The sequence below is a fragment of the Erpetoichthys calabaricus genome, chromosome 3 (genome assembly GCF_900747795.2).
Source record: "Erpetoichthys calabaricus chromosome 3, fErpCal1.3, whole genome shotgun sequence".
Classification (NCBI taxonomy): domain Eukaryota; kingdom Metazoa; phylum Chordata; class Cladistia; order Polypteriformes; family Polypteridae; genus Erpetoichthys; species Erpetoichthys calabaricus.
In genome coordinates this window covers 50890361-50906855 of record NC_041396.2, presented here as the reverse complement: position 1 = coordinate 50906855, position 16495 = coordinate 50890361, and the positions used below count along the sequence as shown (strand labels likewise).

The following is a 16495-nucleotide window of genomic DNA, read 5'->3' as shown; positions in this document are numbered from 1 at the left end:
AAGTAAGCAATCTAGCTTCTCAGCCATCTGCCAATAGCGTCCCTTGTATGAAATCAACTGGGCAAACCAACTGAGGAAGCATGTACCAGAAATTAAAAGACCCATTGTCCGCAGAAATCCGCGAACCAGCAAAAAATCTGCAATATATATTTAAATATGCTTACATATAAAATCACAATTTAAATGACCGCTACGCGCGCGTGTTGACTCGGCGACGCCCAGAGCAGAAAGAACGCGCTCCGGCCGCTCCAACCGCGTCATGCGGGGAGTGAGAGAGACGCCAATATCTCACACTCTCTCCCCCCTTAAAGAAATTAAATGGGTGCGAGTGAGACCACTGACCTCCCTCCCTTCTATTAGTTATAGGTTATAGTACGTTCGGCTTATCCATGAGTCCGGCTTATCTATGATAAGATTTTATTTTAAAAATTCGATTGATTTTTGGTCTCCGGCTTATACACGAGTCCGGCTTATAGACAAGAACCTAGGGTACTTATAAAGACAGTAATGAGTAAACTATGTCCAACAGGTAAAATTAAAGACTTCTATATTAACTCAACAGATTTAAAATCTTTTACTATGTCTTTCTGCACCAACTCCACACAAATCTTTGATTTCAACTAGCAGCAGAGTTCATAAGGAACTGACGGCTGTGAAAGAATCACAAACACAAAGAGAAAGGTTTGGAGTTGCCACCCTGTATACTCAAAAACAAGCAAGGAAAAAACAAGTATAAATTATCTCTTCAGATGGAGCTCAAGAATGAACTGATTAACAAAGAACAAAATGGCGGTTATATAGAGTTGTGACCGGAAGGGGTGTGTCCAGGAGAGGCGGGACTGGAAGTGAGGTCATCAGGCAGGCTTTCCTTCTGTAGATCTGCAGAGAAGGAAGGAGAGAAAATGTCAGGTGACAACACCAACCCCTGGTCTGGCGGACAATTACAATTATTGAAGCCCGTAAACTGTTTCCCATGCGCAGGTGTGTGACACAACATAGTACAGTTTAGAAAATCACAAGATCTTCTACACCAATTAGTATTAGGAGGTCTGGAGAGTTCTGTCAAGTCACCAGCATTTTCTCAGCTCTAGTAGCGTGCTATAGGGTCATTACCCATAAGCCCACAATGTGCCAAAGCCACTGCATGTATCCCTGGATACAGAAAGACACCAGAAGACTAACAATGAAATGAAAAACTAATGGAAAGAAACTCATGTGGGAGACGCTGCAATCCAAGTCATTACAGAGGTCTGAAAAACAACGCACATAATTACACTTGTATTGAAATCTAAAAATCTATTGATAATTTACAAGAAGTGTTATATTAAAGAAAAAATCATTACTATAAATTGCAGTTTATTAATAAATAAATTGTTACAATGATAAATGCATTTTGTTAAAAGAAATATTTTATTCTAACTACCACTTATGGAAAACTTATAAGTACACAAAATTCTTCATGTTAAAGTGTTTGTTGTATTGGAATGCTAAAGCTGTTTAATTACATTTAAACATTTTAAGATTATATGCTGTCATGCATTGCAGAGCTAGAATTCAATGAGCTCAATGAGTACAAACTGTAATAAAGTAATTTAAAATGAAAATGGTAAGAAGTAGCCTGTGTGATCACAGACGTTGCATGTTGTGCTGTTTAGTACTCGGTCTTCAGTGAATGTCACTTCTCTTGTTTTGTTTGCTTTTTCTTGTAACATCTGCCATTAAAAGAGAGATCTGGTCTGTGTTAGTCATTGCATTTTATTTTTTTTTTCATTTTGTAATAAGTTATTTGAAGCTGGGTTGATTAAAGGGACTACACTGGCATAGTGTTTAGCGCTATTTACTCATGGCATATGGCTTCAAATCCTGGTGTGTTCATTGCTTGTGTGAGGTTTTGTTGCCGGGTACTCAGGGAGATTTTGTATCCACTGATTAAACCAGAGTGTGGGATTTTCTTTTCCTTATCCATCCTTATCGAATGGCTTGGTATGATTAAATGTGTCCTGTGATGAGTTGAAGTATCTACGTTTTTTAACTTATGCACAATGTTCTCCACCCTCAGGTCTAAACTGGATTCAGCAGGTTTTAAAATTGATGAACGCATTAATACATTTCATGTCAAAGCAGAATATAGATAAATGCTTGACATACAGTGGATTCCTGAAGTGTTCAGACCCCTTTGCTTTTTACATATTTTGCTCTGTTGCAGCCTTGTGCTAAAATCATTTAAATTAATTTTTTTCCCACATCAAGCAGCAGTTAATACTCCATAATAATGAATGATTGTAGAAGTTTTTGCAAATATATTAAAACTGGAATGTCACATTGATACAAGTATTCAGACCCTTTGCTTTGACAGCCATTGTAGCCGGGTGTCTTTCTGGGTATGACAAAATCAGCTTCACTCATCTGGATTTGGGGATTTCTCTGCAGGTCTTCTCAAACTCTGGCATGTTGGATGGAGACTGTCTGAGGATAGCTATTCTCAGGTCTCTGAAGGCATGTTTAATTGGATTTAAGTTCACCTCTGGCTGGGCAATGCAAAGGAAGGACTTTCCCAGAGTTGTCCCTAAGCCACTCCTGTATTGTCTTTGCTTTGTGTTTAGGGTCATTGTCCTGTTGAAAGGTGAGTTTTGAGCCAGCCTGAGGTCCAGAGCACTCTGGAACAGTTTTTTATTAATGATATCTCTGTATTTTGCTCTGTTTAGCTTTCCCTCAACCTCATGTAGTCTACTAGACCTTGCTGCTGAAAAACAAGCCGACAGCCTGGTTCAACCATTACCATTCTCCACCATTTTGTGACAGGGTTCTGGTCCCACTTACAGGTAATCTAACCTAGACACTGTTAAAATATTCGACTACGCCACCCAGTTTTATTAAGAGACTGGGAACTCTTGAAATTTACCGATAATAGCACACAGGATTCTTTCAATTGGGCGCTGAGTAAACGCACAATGAAAGATGCAACAGTAATTTCAGGAAAAGCAACAGTAACTTCCATTACACAAGACAATATAAAGTACATTAAAAAGATAAATAAACCTAAAAAAATCTAACAATATCAGGGAGAAAAACCCTTTTTTAAAAAGGAAAGCACAACATCCACAATCTAAAAGTCTATTAAAAAAATAAAGTGGAGGATACAACCTTTAGTGGTGCAGAGTCCAGTTTGCGTACTGTGTTCCCCCAACAATTAATCATCCAACTGTCCATGGATGCACTCTGTTCACCGGACACTCGTTTCCCAACAGAAGTTTTGTCAAATCGTTGAATCCCAGTTAGCGTCTCTTTCTCGTTCTTTTTTTTCCCACTCTGGGCTCCTTGTGTTGCTGTGACCTAGACACACCTCGCTTCTCGTCCGCCAACTTTTCTCTGTCCTTTCATGCGCCTTCCCTCTCTCGCTGGACCCACAACCGGTGTCTCCTTGTGGAGCTGTCTCTTCCTCCCTGGAGGTAAGTGTTGCTGTCCTTGTGCCTCACGTCGTACCAGGCACATACCCTAGTCTGCCAGCGAGCCCCTGTACTCTGTGTGAGTGTCTTGGCAGCGTTCTCAGTGGACTGTCCCTCACCCCTACCTTCTCCTGCCCAGAAGTTTAAATCTCCTTCAGTCTCTGCCTAGGTCAACAGGACGATGGATTAAACAATAGCACATCCAAATTTCCTGGTCTTAACAAATAATGTAAACACAGGTTAACAAAAGGTATTGTTACCAACTATCAATGAGTACACATATTCCGATTAAAAATTAATATCCCCAGACATGTTCATTTCCAAGTTAGGTAAATATAAACATTTTTCAAGGAAGGAGCAGTTCTGTTATCACAATTTTGTAGTGTTTGTATGTTTAAGCAATTCAGACTTCAAAGTGGGTGACTCTTTTGCAAGACAGCAAATACCAAATATCCTGTAGACAGCCATCACAGTAATCAGTAACAGGATTATTGAGGAAATTTGCCTTTCAACTCATCACCCCAGTCCCAGCAATGGGTGCCTATTGCCTCTTCATCTACTGTGTTTTAAATGTAATATTTATATGTTCCTTTTCCTAAGAAAGTAAAGAAATCACCCAGTGTACAAAAAATGTTCCTCTCTGACAATTAGAATGGTAGTACACAGTCGATGAGTGGTACCTTTATTCATCTAGACATGACACTAATCTTGGTTTCATCAGGCCTGAAAATGTTGTTTCTCACAGTCTGAGAATCCTTTATGTGCCTTTTTTCAAATTCTAAGTGAGCTTTCTTGTGTCTTTTACGGGGAACAGGCTTCTGTCTGGCAAGGTCGGTGTACTGGTGGAATATTGCAGTGAATGTTGTCCTTGTAAAAGTTTCCCCATCTCCTTATAGATTCTCTGAAGCCCAGGTAAAATGAACATTAGGTTCTTGATCACCTCTTTCCCCATGGCCATTCTCCCATGATTGCTCAGTTTGGTTGGGTGGCTTGTGCTGTATTGCTCAACACAGCACAGAAACATGGACTGGCTCTGCCACCTAAGATGAACTAAGATAAGTGCAAAGATGTTCCTGTCTCTGAGGACTTTAATACAATTGTAATTCACACACGTTTGAATGTAAAGAAACTTGTATGTACTGAAATATTGAAATTCAATAGGAAAATTCTTAATAACTTACAGTCCTTTTCATACAGCATGTGTCAAATGACATTGTGTATTGGTGGCAGTCTGGGCACTTCATGATGGAGTATTGTTGTTTTTCTTGTCACTCAGCTGTTCTTTTTTGTTTCTTTTATTTGTGGTTCTTCACTTCAGTCAGTAATCCTTCAAAATTCACATTCACTGAAATTTAATTCCTGCAGTGGGCTGGCGCCCTGCCTGGAGTTTGTTTCCTGCCTTGCACCCTGTGTTGGCTGGGATTGGCTCCAGCAGACCCCCGTGACCCTGTAGTTAGGATATAGTGGGTTGGATAATGGATGGATGGATGGATGAAATTTAATTCTCTGTGTTCTCCCATGGTTTGCAGTATAGACTTCACACAGGAACATGGACACATTTATTAGATCATTATATTGTTATTTACAGACAGTGACAGACAGTGGCTAAAAGTGTGTACAGTCTCACATAGTTTTAAGTTGATTTGAGATTTATAAAGGAACTTGGTGTGGCACGTATTATACGTATGGTTTTATAAATTCTTTTTTTTTGTGTGTGTGTGTGCATGCCATTTTTTGCTTTTCGAGTTTAGTGTGGAATCTAAGCAAGGTTTTATCCATGAGGCCTCAGGAAACTAAGCTCTCCAGTCTTTAAAAAGAGGATCAGTGGATTTGTGGCTCATTTTATCAATGACATTTTCCAGTGAATCAATTTGCCTTTCGTGCATATTCAAAGCATTTCCCACAAACCATACTGTTTGCTAGCAGCCCAATATGCTTCCCACAACTCCAGTACACTTAAAGCATAAATAAAAGATATTGGCTCATAGTGGATCAGACGTAAGACAAATCCACCACATTATAGAAATCAATTTCAAGCAAAGCAAAAATTTCATGATTCTACAATTCACAGTTTACTTGATATTTTGACATCAAATTCATTCTACTTGATAAAAGAAAATCACAAGATAATACTTACACTTGTGGATTTTTCAGTGAGAACTGGCTGGTGGTCAGCTGCTCTGGTCAGTTATACACTTTTTGGGTTCATTCATATAAAACGATTGCCATTGTCTGTCTGTCTGTCAACCTGAAACAACTCGGCAGCCCGTGGACTAATTTTGTTGAAATGTGGCATGCTTACTCTACAAAGAAATTTGTTGAAGCTGTTCAATTTTCATTGACATATCTTGAAAAGTCAAGCAAAATTACACCTTTTATTGGCTAACTAAAAAGATTACAATATGCAAGCTTTCGAGGCAACTCAGGCCCCTGTTTCAGGCAAGATGTAGTACATTGAGATATCTTGAAAAGATTTCAAAATCTCCCACTGAAAAGCATTGTCGAATTTCTCATATGTCTTAAAACAGAGAAACATTCCATATGATTTCCTCTGTTAGTTTACTGTTTCAGTTTTACCATGACAGTGGTTAGACCAACTTGTGTATTATGAATACTTTCCAGTTTTTTCACCACCGATTGCTGCCACAGATGGTAAAGAGAGCCCCAGTACAAACTAATGAAACACCAGCAGACTGCATGTGCAGGTAGGAAGTCACTGTCACTGGCAGCTTGCGCATGTGTGGAACGACAATCCTCCATTGGCAAGTTGAGATGGGCGCGCACAGGGAAACCTACACATCAGTGAGCAGTTTCTGCTTTATGAAGTCTTTCGAGTGACTTGAGCGCTAACAGATGAGAAGCAATGCATCAGCTCCTCAGTCCTTCAGATGCTTTCAGTCTTAACAGGTAAGTTGAATGAGTTTCCTAACCGTTAAAGTATAAAATTTAACCACAGAAAATGAAAGGTTATCTAGATATGAATGAAGTACACTGTGACGTGTTAAACATTTTTTCAGTACTGACCTTATACTAAACCAACCTCAAAGCTATGTAATCTGCAGTTTATAATGATTAACTATTTCAATGACACTTTAATTAATTAGGGTGACCAGTGACAGCAACAGTCCCGATAAATTAGAACATCAGGACAATCTAGACAAGAACAAGCCATTCAGCCTAACAAACAGTCCTATCCATTTAATTCTTCTAAAAAAACATCAAGTCGAGTTTTGAAAGTCCCTAAAGTCTTACTGCCTACCACACTACTTGGTGGCTTATTCTAAGTGTCTATGGTTCTCTGTGTAAAGAAAAACATCCTAATGTTTGTGTGGAATTTACCCTCAACATGTTTCCAACTGTTTCTTTGTGTTACTTGATGAACTCATTTTAAAATAACAGTCTCTAACCACTGTACTGATTCCCTTCATAATTTTAAACACTTCATTCAGGTCACCTCTTAATCGTCTTTTGCTTAAACTGTATAGGCTCAGCTCTTTTAATCTCTCCTCATATTTCATCCCCTGTAGACCTGGAATCTGCCTAATCACTCTTCTCTGGACATTTTCTAGTGCTGCTATGTCCTTTTTGTAGCCTGGAGACCAAAACTGCACACAGTACTCCAGATGAGGCCTCACCAGTGCATTATAAAGATTGAGCATAACCTCCTTGGACTTGTACTCCACACACCATGCTACATAACCTAACATTCTGTTTGTCTTCTTAATGGCTTCTGAACACTGTCTGGAAGTTGATAGCGTAGAGTCCACTACAACTCTTAAATCCTTCTCATAAGGTGTACTTTCGATTTTCAGACTCCCCATTGTGTATGCAAAGCTAACAATTTTAATTCCTATATGTAATACTTTTACATTTACCTAGCATTAAAATTAATTTGTCACAAATTTAAGTACTGATAGAAGGTAGTGGATCATAGTCCTAGGTGCAACTGTGTTGTAGTTGTTATCTTTAAAAGTTTGTTAGTGTTAAGAAAAGGCAAAACTAAAGTAATGACAATGAATTAAACATAATACTGTGGGTCCATGTTACAAAGAATGTGTGCATTTGATAAAGAGGATTTATGTTTTAGGAACAGGTGTCCCCAAGTGTCCTTGATTAGCTGTTGTAGATGCCATGTGACTGTGTCATGTCTTTACTCCTACTCCTGTGCACCTTTTAAATCAGTCCCCATAAAAGGCACCTTATACATACACGGCAGGAGAAATGCGTGGAGCCTGGTGTCCAGTGGCAGTGCCACACCAGGTCCAGCAAGGTCCCAAGACCTAGTAAAAATTCTAGGGACCTGTTAAAGGACCTGGTAAAAAATTTGGTGACTAAGTGAAAAATTGGATGAGATATAACAAAAAAAATGGTAAACAGTGTATCCGCATGTACGTATCATCAACTACGCTCAGTAGCCCAGCAATAGCCAAGCGGCAGGCCTCCAAGTAGTTGAATGGGTGCTGTACGTGAACTGCTATGCTCACCGTCTAAATTTAGTTATTGTGGACGTGCACAAGTCAGTGAATGAAGCAGGTGACTTTTTCGCCACATTGCAGCGATTGTATGTTTTTGTCAGTGGATTGTATGTTCATGTAAAATGGCTCACTTTGCTACATGATCACCATCCAACAGAAAGAGTAATTGAATTAAAGCAGCTGTCAGATGCATGTTTGGCTTCACACATTTTTGTGTGTGAGGCTGTCTGGAATCGTTTTAGTTGTTTGCTAAAACTGCTGAACACAAATCAAGAAGAAGACAATCGTGCATGTGAGGCTAAAGCTTTAATCTGTCTCATTGACTTTAATTTTGTTTTCAATCTAACGGTTTTCAGAGAAGTTCTGACACTTATGAAGAATGTTTCTGATCAGCAGCAAAACAGAAAGCTTCTAATTAATCGTGGATGTGATTTATTTCAAACGCTTGCGCAAGCTTTCAATGATATGAGAAATCAACTTCAGTGTGACGAATTTGTTACAACAGCAAAGGACATTTATGACAGTAATGTGCCCATAAAACTTCCGTCAGCAGAAAGGCGGAGAAAAGTGCCAAAGCATATTGCTGAATCAGTTGTTACTGAACCAACTGTTGTTGACGACGGCAGAAACTTTAAATAGCGTGAGCCGTATATGTATGTATTACCCAATTCTTGATAAAGCTTTATGTGAATTAGAGCGTCGCGTTTCATCTAGCAATGTTCACGTGCTCTCAGCAATAGATTCTTTCATACCTAGCAGTGAAAAGTTCCTAGACATTGAGAATGTGACTCCTCTGACAGAGCAATACAAGACAAACACCACTGATTAAGACATTGAAAGAAAGCAAATAGATCATTTAGTTCCGCAAACAAAGGAGAGTTGTGAATTTGTAGCGACTTCTTTGCTGGACATGTTGCAATCTGTTAAAAAATATGAAGACGCTTTCTACGAAACAGAACGTTACTGCAAATCTTGTGTACAATACCAGTGACATCTTCTGAGGCCAAGCGATCATCCAGCAAACTTATGTTGATCAAAACGCATCTGTGATCAACAATGACAGACATGCGCTTGTCAAATATTGCAGTAATTTCCATGCATGCTGAGAGGGCCAAGAAATTAGATTTTGTGAGCTGGGGGGCTGATCGCACCCTCAGAGAATACAGACATTCCTTGGAAAACCCCTGAAAAACGTTGACAGACTACCTTCACATTGCTCCTTACCTTACTGGCGGCATTGTCGCATGATAAGCCTCTCGCGCGGTACTCCGGCTTACTTAAAAGCCTGTATGGGCACCTGTCAGTTTTGGAATTGATTGTTTGCTTCTCTCTCTCTCTCTCTCTCTGACATTCTCTGCTCCTGGCGGAACTGTAATCTCTGACTTGTCATGGAGCACAGTTTAAACTTTTGAAAAAGAGACAAATGTTTGTTTGCAGTGTTTGAATAAAATTCCTGTTTTCTACAACCTCCTGTGGTTCTGTGCAAATCTGTGACCCAAGCGTGACAATTTGGATCGTGTAATTGGCAAATTCATTCAAATATTTCCTAATTGTTGTATAATGCTAAAATGAACATACACTTGTGGACTACTGGAGGTTAGGAACACACACTGATACAGTGCATTACCGTACCCACCATATGACAAACCAACTCATGTTAGGACCCGAGTGCAGCCATGCGACGGATGGAATGGAACCAGTGTGAAGTTTTTTATTGTGGCTGGAGTGCCAATTCTGCCACCAACCCCCAGCTTTTTCCTTGCAGGTTGGAGGGCCTACATACAGATTAACGTCATACCCAGGACGGACCAATTGTAGGTTAACAACAACAACAACAACATTTATTTATATAGCACATTTTCATACAAAAAGTAGCTCAAAGTGCCTTAAGGGCCTTACTCAAAGTGCCCAACAAAGTAGAGTCACTTTTGGAGTTTACGGGATTTGAACCGACAACCTTCCGATAACCAGTGGAAATCCCTAGCCTCAGAGCCACCAAAATTTGTTGTATTTGTTAGCTTGCTGTGCTGGTCTGCTGAAATAGAAAACCATGCACTATGCATACTGTTTCAGTTTTTGCATTTATTACTTTGTTCTATGTTTGCTTCATTGCTTGGGACCTGCCAAGGACCTATTTGGTATGAAGTGACTGGAGCCACCACTGCTGGTGTCCTACATTAAAACTACATTTAATAGAGTAAAGTGAGAGCAGCTCCTTTTAGATAAGTCCACCTATCCATCCATTCCTCCATTTTCTAACCTGTTCACCCAGTTCATGGTTGAAGAAAATGTTTGCTTATCCCAGGAGAGGTGAACACGATGTAAAAACGAAGCCTGTATGGGAAGCCAGTTGACTGCTGGGTAATCTCACTCTCACTCACACACCCTCACTTACTTTTAATTGGGAGCTTCCAATTAATCTGATATGTACATTTTATGAACAGGGGAGGAAAACCATGGTGTCTCTTTCGGAAATGCCTCTTTTAATATCTTTTTGAAAAACAGTTTGGAGTACTAGGGTGTTCTACCGTGTTAGCCAATGTGGTGAGAAGTTAACAAAATGACTTGATTTTGATCACATCTTGCCTGAAGAAGGGGCCTGAGTTGCCTCGAAAGCTTGTATATTGTAATCTTTCTAGTAGCCAATACAAGTTGTCATTTTGCTTAACTTTTCACCTAAATCAATTTGGAAAAAGCAGTAAAAAAATAATTTCATTCAGCAATATCAACATCTACCAGAAGAGAACAAATGTTGCAGTTATTTTTATGGGGTCTTTGAAGTGCTGGTACTTCACGGCTCCTGGAAACTGGACTTGTGGAGTGTGAAGCTGGCATGTTCTCCTGGTGTCTGTGCAAGTGAATGAATAAATGATGAACTGACTTGCTATGAATGAGTGTGAGTGTTAGCCCTGCAATGCTCTGACATGCTGTCTATGTCTGGTCCGTACCATAGTATTAATGCTGTCAGAGTAGGTTCTGGTCCCGTAAGACCCTTAACTGGATTGTGTGATTTTGAGAATAGAGCAGCGGTCTTCAACCTTTTTTGCAGCATGGACTGCTTTCATGTGACACAGTTTTCCACAGACCAGCCATTACATGCACATAGTTAAAGCCTAATAAAGTGGCTTGTCTTTTAATGCAGGGTGCTGAGTCTCTATGTGACGAAGCAGTTTTGAAGGCCTCATGGCCTCATTAGACAGACGGTCACCACATATTATACACAGAGGGCTTAGAGCAAGTGAATCACCTGTCGCAATAAACCTGTAATTTAAGGAGAACACTTGGTATTTTTAATTGCAGCAGTCGCAGAGTCTTCTTCTGTCTCATCATTGGGTCTTTCCCCTTTCACAAAGAACCTTTCCACCAGATGTTTGTTTTTTACTCATTTTAGGATTAGCTTGTGGGCTTAATTTATCGGGCATCAAAACTGTGACAAAGACAAGTGTGGGAAAGTGGCACAGATGGAAGTGAAGGAGAGATTGTTGAATGACGAGAGGTCACAGTCATTGAAAGTTATCCAGACTGGTTCTATTCAATAAGGGCGCGCACAAAAAGGCGAACTTCAAAAGGAAGACCTCAATTGGGCGCGGCGAATAAAGGCAAACGCAACAAAATTATTACAGAAAATTTATTAGATAAAGGCAATGATTGAACGTATAAAAAGGCGAAAGCAAGAATATTAAAACATTCGCTCAATTGAGGTCGCCCTTTTGAAGCTCGCCTTTTTGTGCGTGCCCTTATTGAAGGATACCATCCAGACTTTACTTAATACCGCCGCACCTCCTACTTTCTCAACTACAGTGGCTGTCAAGGTATATAAACACCTAAACATAGTCACTGTTCTACAGAGATGTCGAAATAAAACACCTTGCAGACTCTGTTAGTCAATAAAATGGAAATTAAATAAAAATAAAAAAAGTTTTTTATTCTTTCTGTCAAGCCCTGTACCAAGGGACAGCTGGAATAGAAGACAGATAGTTGTTGTCATCACAAAACCAATGACTGAAATCTGAGCCTTTCTAAACGGGGGTTCTCAAAGTCGCTCCTGGGGGGTCCACTGTGGCTTCAAGTTTTTGTTCCAATCAGATGCACAATCAGTGCCAACTACTGACAACACTGATCTCATTTCATTAGGTGGTATTTTTCACTCTTCTCTTATTCTACGTTCAGAACAGCACAGCAGCATGATTATTACATTTGTAAGACATTTAGAAATGCTATAGATTTAAATGCTTCGTTCTCTTTTGTTGATTTTATGATATTTTTTTCCCTTTATCTTTGCAGTTTGCTTCCTTTCGTTGTATCATAATAATGACAATTAAAAACGAGCAGAGCAGACACCCAGGCAAGGAACACTAAATCATGAAAGGCTGCTATTACTTTAGCGTCAGACATGGTCATTAATAAATAATGGATTAAAAAACACCTGGGAAAGTAGAATAAAAATCAAGATGAAAATACTACTAAAAAGAACAAAATGCATTATTCCCATCTAAAGGATTAGCAAATTTTAATATTTTATTTTTCTTTTGCCAAACTTAGTTTTCTAATTTCTACATTGTTCGCAAAGCACAGCATCTGGGAAATGACAGTTCACTTAATTAGCCCAGGAGTCCAATTAAAAACAGAAGGTAGTTGGAACAAAAACCTGCAGCCACAGGGGGTCCCCAGGACCGAGCCTGAGAAGCCCTGCTTTAAAATCTTCGTATTCCTTGCTCAGGGTCACACAGCATCCACCGGAGGATTTAATTCCCCAACCTTAGGGTTTGAAGTCCAAAGCCTTAACCACTGCCCCACACTACCTGTGATCTGACTTTTTTGAAAATACTAACACACAATTAAGGGTAACAAAAGCCTTCCAGACTGGATGTTCCTTCATAGAATGACAGCATACCTCTTACTACAGCCAACTTGTGAATTGATGGTCATTTTTCTTCTCTTTTCGCAGAAGGAAACATGATATGAAAATCTATGCAAAGTACATCAGTAAATACAACTGTAACATGAAACACATGGCCTGGTTCAATACTCTGTAAGGAAATCAGAGAATCAAAACGGGGTTACAGCAAATGAAGTGGCAAGAGACAGCAGGTGTCAATATACAGGAGCTTAGTGAAAGCACAATGAGACCCCTGCAGGAGAATGATATATTCCGGCTCAGTTTCTCAGCTCTTAGAAAAAAAGCCCTATCAGTTGTCTCTCTCGTTGCTTTAAGAAGATCGCCCTGTGAGATACAGTTAGAAAGGGGATTTTTTTTTCATTAGTTTAGCATAATTTCATATTTTAGGGCTAGTGTGACAATACGTCTTATGTAACATTTGTTAGACATATGACATTTAAAGAATTCACCCCTCACAACCAGTTAAACCAGATAAATAGTTGTAAAATGCTAAGCTTTGAACTTTAAAAAATGTATTACAATGTGTAGTTATGTAATGTAATTGTCAACAATGCTTCAGGACATGCTTTATGTCAGAATCATCAGTGTGGACACAGCTTAATGGATAAGGACAAATGTGGACGTCGGATTTTTTTCTTCTTCCTAGCATGGTCACTCTAAAAGTTTTTCACACATCCTCTGCTGAGATGGGACAACCTGTTGGAAAGACAATCATCTCATCTCAGTCAATCAGACAGTAGCCACTCTTGAATAAAAGGCACGTGACAGCCCAGATGGAGTTTGGCAGAAGGAATTTCAAGATTGGAGATCAAGATGAAACAGGTTCTCTGGTCTCATGAGACAAAAATTGAACTCTATGGACAGAACTCCAAGTGCTATGTCGGGTGAAGACCAGGCACTGCTCATCACCTACCTAATACCATCCCTAAAGTAAAGCATGGTGGTGGTAGCATTACGCTATGGGGTGCTTCTCAGTAGCAGGGACATGGAGACTGGTCAAAACAGAGGGAAGGATAAATGCAGACAAATACAGAGAATTCCTTGAAGAAAATCTGCATGCAACCTTGGACTTGGGCGATGGTTCACTTTTGCAATGACCTGAAGCATACAGCCAAGACAACGCTGGAGTGGCTTCATGACAAGTCTCTGACTGATTTGAGTGGCTCTACCAAAACCCAGACTTAAGAGAAACCTGAAGATGGAAATTTACAGGCTCTTCCTATCCAATCTACTGGAGCTTGAAAGGATTTACAGGAAGGTCAGGTCAGGTCAGGTTGGGGAGCATACACTGGTACAGCACGTTGCTGCACCCACCACATGACGAAACAGCTTGGGATCCTGGTTGACAACCCCCCAGGCAGACATGCGGTCCAGTCCCACACTCCGGAAATGACCCTCTATCTGCTGCAGCCAGGTGTTACGTGGGCATCCCCTTGGCCTGGTCCAGCCACTCAGGTCTTAAATAATGAGGATCATGCGAACTGGATCACCCAAGGGGAATTGCGCCACATGGCCATAGTGCCATAACTGACGCTCCCTCACAATGCAGGTAATGTGCCTCATTCGGGACTCCGTGAAAAACCGCTCATTCGACACAAAGTCAAACCAGCGGCACCCAAGGATTCTCCAAAGAGACACAGTACCAAAGGAGTCCAGTCTTCGTCTCAGGTCACTGGATAGCGTCCATGTCTCGCAACCATATAGTAAAACAGGAAGCACCAGTGACTCTAAAGACTTGGACCTTCATCCTTTTGCAAAAATATCAGGAGCACCACACACCCCTTTCCAGTGATCTCATGACCCCCCCCCCCATGCTCTCTCATTCTGTCAACTGCAAGAAGAATAACACAAAAATGCCTAAATTCAGGTGTGCATAGCTTATAGAGACTTATTCAAAATCTTTGGAAGCTTATTCATCTGAAGTTAAGTCTACAACACACCAAAGTGTGCAGAAAGTGACAGGGTCTGAATATTTTCTATATCCACTATATCTGTCAATCTCTAGCGACAAAGCCAAGATAATAAATTGAGAAATATGTAAAATTCAATAATTAAATATGAGGTTTAATGCGTGCCATAGTTTCCTCAATTGAAAATAATTAATTTAGTATTTGAATTTAAACATATATCATTTTAAAACAAGCATAGTAATTGTTAAATGAATGGAAACTTCAAAGCTGTCGGAACTGTGAATAAAATTCACTTTGTTAATAAGGATGATACAACATGCTGTCATTGTAGCAGTAGTAGTTTGGGTAATGCTAAGTTATTATGAACTTTGCTGAAAGCTAAGAATACTGAATGGCCAATAGTAAAATATTACTAGACAATGGGGTCTTGTACAGTATTTGCCTGAACTCATTTAATGTAAAGAAAATAATCGGTGGTAAAATAAAGCCATTATGTATGCTATGAACACATAAAGGTGCAAAAAGAGTTTTGCCAGAACAATTAAACAAGGAGATGATTAAAGAAGGAAGAAGCCATGGTCAGGACAAGCAAGAGTCAGAATACTGAGAATGTCAAACAAAACCAAGAAGACAGAAACTGAAGGGGCTAGAAAAAATCAAAAATCAAAACACAAATCCTCTGCTAGGGCCAACTTTTTTGAAAGTCGATTATCACTAAGGATAATAAAGGATGTTGCATCCACTGAGGGATAAGGCAGCGTGTAATTGCTACCATGTTGTCACTTCCTGTGATGTCATCAGTGTGACAATTGCAGTCATGGGATCACCTAAACAGGCATTGTGTTAACAAAAAGCACAGGCTGGTAAATAATGAGATTCAATCAAAAATAACCTCAGGAATGTATTCCTCACATGTTAAAACTACAAAATAGACAAAAACCACATATAAATCAAAGTACTGTAATACTACAATACATACTGCATTCCCAGTATAAGAATCCTCATTGGATTTAGAAAACATGACTAGCTAAGGTGACTGTTGATCTTTATCAGTAATGACTTTTGGCAGAATTGTCTAACCATGGCTTTGTTATGAGTTTGCTACCTTTAAAATTTAATTTCATGAAATATCAATGCTTTTTGTGAAATCAATGCATGGAAATATTGCTTGTTTGTTTCATAGAACATTTCTAGCTGAGTTTACCTGTTATTCCATTTCTTTAAAAGAAGCACATTTTTATATTTTTGATTTTTGATTTCATTTACAGTTCCATAATGTTATCATTTCATGTGCTCTGTTGCTTGGCTGTTGTTCCTTGTTGCCAGAGAGCACAATCTCATGTGTTGCGAAATCTGACGTCACCTGAACAATGCTTTAAATACCAGCATGAAGCTTCATTCAGCATCAACTGAAAACCTTTGTATGTGTGTCTCTGAGGTATTTTGGTTACAAAATTCTCATTATTAATTTTTACTTTAATTTTTGGTTAGTGCCCTATCCACTGAACAGTATCATCTCCAGACAGAGGAGCAGCTTCAGCGACAGACTGCTGTCAATGTCCTGCTCCACTGACAGACTGAGGAGATCGTTCCTCCCCCACACTATGCAACTCTTCAATTCCACCCGGGGGGGGGGGGGGGGGTAAACGTTAACACTGTACAAAATTATTGTCTATTATACCTGCCTTGCACTCTCCACCTTGCATTTTTTTTTAACTTGCACTGCATTTTTATCACTCTTTAATTAATATTAGTTTTTTTTTT

General features: G+C 39.5%; 1 protein-coding gene across 1 annotated transcript in view; it reads left to right on the top strand.

Annotated features, from left to right (window-relative positions):
• LOC114648027 (adhesion G protein-coupled receptor F5-like) overlaps positions 1-16495 on the top strand; it is a 395766-nt gene that overhangs the window by 41849 nt on the left and 337422 nt on the right. The gene's annotated exons all lie outside the window — the stretch shown is intronic.